The 5,000-nt window shown below is 35.3% G+C and overlaps 1 protein-coding gene across 1 annotated transcript in view; it reads right to left on the bottom strand.

The window, feature by feature from the left end:
• LOC136851545 (paired box protein Pax-8-like) overlaps positions 1 to 4,532 on the bottom strand; it is a 57,738-nt gene extending 53,206 nt beyond the window's left edge. The window contains exon 1 of the mRNA XM_067125802.1: positions 3,933 to 4,532. The gene's annotated coding sequence lies outside the window, so the exon portion shown is untranslated. The remainder of the gene's footprint in view (positions 1 to 3,932) is intronic.
• Positions 4,533 to 5,000: the final 468 nt, after the last annotated feature.

The raw sequence follows: 5,000 nt of genomic DNA, 5'->3' as shown, positions 1-5,000 counted from the left end.
ATTATTATTATTTGTTAATGTAATATCCGCCATATTATTCATTTCCATTGAAGGCCTGTAGCTGATGGACATATTTATTTTGCGTGTCATCAGTGATCCCTTTATGCTTTCATTACTGTTTTATTTGATCTCCTTTTAATAATTTTCCCTTTTCGTGTGCTGTTATTGACCTTGAGGTTATTATTATTAGTAGTCTTAATTATAAGCTGCTCATTTGGCCTAAAAAAAAAAGTTGTTAACAAAAACCTTTTACACAGAAATTTGAACTGCTGACCGGTGAAGCAATCATTTCCAACCCCTGCATCCTCTCAGCCGGCTGTTCATCGGTCCAGGTTTCAAGAAGGAAAAGGCTGTTTTTTTTTTTTTTTTCTATTTTCAGTACTTATTTTTCTCTCATTTAGGTGCTGTGATAGTGCTGCGATAGTTCCTGTTGTTCCTTTTGTTGTCAGGGATTACTTGAATGCACTCACAAAGCCGCTAATCCCAGCTGATACTTTACACACAGAATTTATTATTATTATTATTATTATTATTATTATTATTATTATTATAGCTATGAGTAAGGATATAAGTGTAATTGCTTAATGCAATTTACTAATTTTATTTTATTCTGGATCATCACGCAGTACCTGTATACTATTTTACATCTGTAGTTTGTATTGTAATTATTATTTCAACACTGCCTGAATTCCAGCCTCTTCCCCTTCTCGCCTTTGTTTTATGCTCCGAAAAAGAAATATATCCCTCTTATGCATTTCTTCATAGGAAAATTACAAAGACAAATCTCAAATAGAAGTCAAAACTAGGGCTCAGATCCACAAGAAGAGATTGCCGTTGGTAAATTATTTGGCCACGATGATAGGTAGTGACGTATGTCATCTTACGTGTACGTGTGTATGTCGAGACCAGATATTGTACAAAAGCCTAGTATTTATACTTAGATATTGTTTTCCTTCCGTTGGCTACTCATCTTTTACATAACTAAGTCTCCTTATTTTCAGAAGTGAATCCAGTTTGCCATGTGGAGGGATGCGCGGTAATTTTCAGTGGTCCTATTGCCTGTAAAAATTTCACCCTCGGCAATCACCCAGTATTCTTCCACCTCCTGCACCCGAAAAGCACAGGGGTGAAAGTGGTTTTCCTGTCACCTTCATCTCATAATCTGTCTCTGTCTGGGAAACATTTGTTCATCACGTCTAGAACTCTTGATGATAAACCAATATTTTTTTTTTACTGCTTTAATTACATTATGTTTGTTGTTCATTTTGTTAGTTTGCATCTTCTTCAAGATACAAGTAAATACTTGAACACTTGGAGCCATGACCGACGAAACCCATATAGACAAAACTAGAAAGGAACATAACGTAATTACAAAAAAAAAAACGAAGAAGATTATCATGAGCGTTCCTAGATGGGATACACAAATCTCTTTCCTAAACAGAGGCAGATTAGAAGATGATTGTAACTGGAAAATGCAACAGGAGCTATGCTTTCGGGTACTGGATTTGAATGAGTATTTAGTAATTCTACAGTCCGTTGCACATCCCAGTGCAGGGCTAACGGGGTTCATCACCATAAACAGGGGTTAATAAGAAAACTGAATTATGTAATGGACAAGATGTCAACGGAGGAAAACAATTTATAAGCATAAATACTAAGTGTTGGTACAATATCTGATCTCGACAGGAATATATGAATGTATTCGCTCGCGGAAATTAACCTTTATGTGTCCTTGTAGGCAAATTTCCATGTACCTGATTTGCTTTGATTTTTCCATTCGCTATTTTGCTTCAGCTCTGTTATTCTGTCTTACATTGTTCAAAAGTTATATACATCTGATTATAAAGGCGTGAGAGTAACACGGATCGTAAACAAGATATATATATATATATATATATATATACACACATACACACACACACATATATATATATATGTATCTATATATATATATATATATATATATATATAAGATATATATATATATATCTATATATAATATATGTGTGTGTGTGTGTCTGTATAATGTATATATTATCGATTCAGCTGTAATGACAACATAAAATATCCCAGATGTTTATATATATATACGACAACATAAAATATCAGTTTTAGTTATATTATACGATAGATCATATATGTGTATTTATATTATATATGACAACATAAAAATATATTTTATGATATATATATATATATATTATTATAGGTTACAGTACACATATATATATATATATATATATATATATATATACCGTTCATATAACACAACATTCAAAAGATGCAATAACTCGGTGTCCGTGAAATATCAGAAAATAGAATTTAATTACCAATTTAATGCAAGTTGTTATGCGTTTCATCTGTAATATAGAATACTTTAGGATGTTGCAATGATAAATTAATGCTCCTTATTCACATAAAGTTCTTGCCATTTCTACTACAACTACTACTACTACTACTATTACTACTTGCTGATACTGCTGTTGCTACAACTGCTACTACTGCTTCTACTATTAATGGGGATGATAATTAACAAAATTATTTGTTCTTGGATGGTGATGTATTCAGCGATTTTAATTGCGAGTTCTTCTGTAATACTTGCGCTTATTAGCGTATATTATAAATAAGTTCAGCGTGAAGTCAGCTTTTGGCATTTCAGTATGTGAACTCGCACTTGATGTTTCCATTAAAAGTGGTTATGCCTGGTAGGTGTAGCACTGAGAAGCCACGGCAGGAACTGAATCGATCCTAACAAATGTCTGTAAACATTTCCCAAACGTAAATGTAATTGTAAAGTGATATGGACTATTGTTGAGTTGTCACATTATTAAACTTAGCGTATTCGTTATAACTTTGTGCTTTTGAGAAATGAGAAGGAATTCAAATAATTTTAAGGACGATAAAGTCTATCTATAGTGACTGATGAAAAAAAATGCTTTTCCGTATATTCTTTTATTGTATTTTTCCGCTTTCGCAAAAGCCAAATAGCGGTCACTTTGGCATTCACTCTGTAACTCGTGTATTACAGATGACTCCTTGTGCAAGAATCTTCCGCGGCCCCGCAATCGTGTCGTGCAGTTGCAAAGAAGTCTCATGAGTGGTTTTCAGTCCCAGTGTTCATGTGCTTTGGCTTTTTTTTTTTTTTTAGAAAGTGGCTATTTTTTTTTAGCGCACAGGATTAACATTTTTACTCACTGTTTTGTACACCACACAGTTTCTGTTACCTTGACCGTGAAAATAAACCTGATGTTAGTAAATCTTGATACTTTATAATTTTATATCAGTATACGAAGACTTTTTTTTTTAAATGTGTGTCTGTATACGCACGCACGTACGTAAGATATCTCAAGAACGGGTATTAAGAGAATTAATGAAAGTTAATGAAATCATCAGAGGTAGAAACCATCACAATTTTAAGGTTGCTCGAACATTCAAGAATCAAGAACTTCACTCCGTAGATTCAGTCATCAGATTTAAGAACAGTTATCTCAGGAAACTAAATCTGAAGGTCTTGAATTAAGTTTTATTTTTCCGGAGCCTGACAACTAACCGCCTATCTGATGGATAAGAAAATAGCCTGGCTTATTAGGGCAAGCGGTGGTACAAGTATGCCTTTTATTGAATGCTCGTATTTATCGAATTGTTTCTAACGGACGTTCTCAGGGTTTAGCACCGGTACTTCTAAATTTTTTGTAACTGCAGTTATGAAAATTTAAAAAAAAATGACCGAATAACAGCAAAATAAGAAATAATTTTTCTTCCATCACCTTTATCGCTAAATGAGCCAGTTCGAAACGAAATACATTCTGAGCAAAAAATACATATAAATAAAATTTGTACTGGAGATCATTCTAGTAAGAAAACGTTGATATAGAAAGGTATCGGTTACTCGTAATCTCATTCAGTACGATAATGACATCATTGAAACTTACCTCCGATCGCTTTCAATTTCCGTTACCCCAAACCCTCACACTAAAAATCCGTTCTCACTAAACGCGGTGTTGAAGTCCATCTTGGAGAGAAGTCACGAGTTTTCAGTACGTCCACTGACGAGTTTTCACGAAACTTTGGCCGGTGCGCATATATCCTCCAACCTTCAAGACAGAAACAGACAGACAGGGAGGGAGGTGTTGTGACGGCAATGAGACCGACGAATACTTTATCCCCTCTTAGGTTTTCTAATGACCGACTTTTAACCCCTCGACTTCTCTCCCAAAAAATACGCGTCCGAGATCGTGACATCTCCGAGGGGAAAAGGGATGCTCTTCTGGCAACTCTTCTCCCCAAGAGGGGAAATGTTACATGTTGCTCTTCTCGAATTTATACATTAAACTGACTTAATGTATTTTTAGTTTTAAAGTATTATATGTATGGAATGGGTGAATATTTCGAAGGCAAAGTCATGGCCATATCCACGGACAGGGAAATTCGAAAAAGACGTGGTATAGGTAGCAGTCACGAGCCAACACGCCCAATTATCTCCCGGGGCCAATCAGAAAAGTTGAGGGGCGGAGCGTTCTTTTTCCGCAGCCAATGGGAGAACGACATTTTTCCAAGCAATTAATGATAGGCCGAAAGGAGAGAGATTTCGCGTTGCTGATTGTGGGCGGCTTTGGCCGGACACTTTACATCAGGCTTGTTGGTTACTTAGTGAAGCAGAAGACGGCGCTTCAGTGAGCACATTTTATGGGTTTTGTGAGGGCCCTCACAGGAAAATAAACTAAGGCATGTAATCACCATGAGTTCTCGAAGCGGCCCTTTTGTGGGGTTTCTCAAACTCTCGACAAAAAGGGCATAAAGGCTTTACAAAGACTGTATCACTATGCTTGAACATTTTATTGAATCTCTCTCTCTCTTTCTCTCTGTAGACGAAGTATCTAATCTTGTGTCCCACAATTTCTTTTGTTTTAAGGCTCGGCAAGAATAGTGCCAGCATTAAAATTTTGTTTTTATTGTTTCTTTTTAATTTTAGTATTTTACTTAATTTTCATTAAGAAAGG

The sequence above is a fragment of the Macrobrachium rosenbergii genome, chromosome 3 (genome assembly GCF_040412425.1).
Source record: "Macrobrachium rosenbergii isolate ZJJX-2024 chromosome 3, ASM4041242v1, whole genome shotgun sequence".
NCBI classification, from domain to species: Eukaryota; Metazoa; Arthropoda; class Malacostraca; order Decapoda; family Palaemonidae; genus Macrobrachium; species Macrobrachium rosenbergii.
Note: the sequence above shows the minus strand (reverse complement) of the source record. Positions and strands in the feature narration are given on the sequence as shown.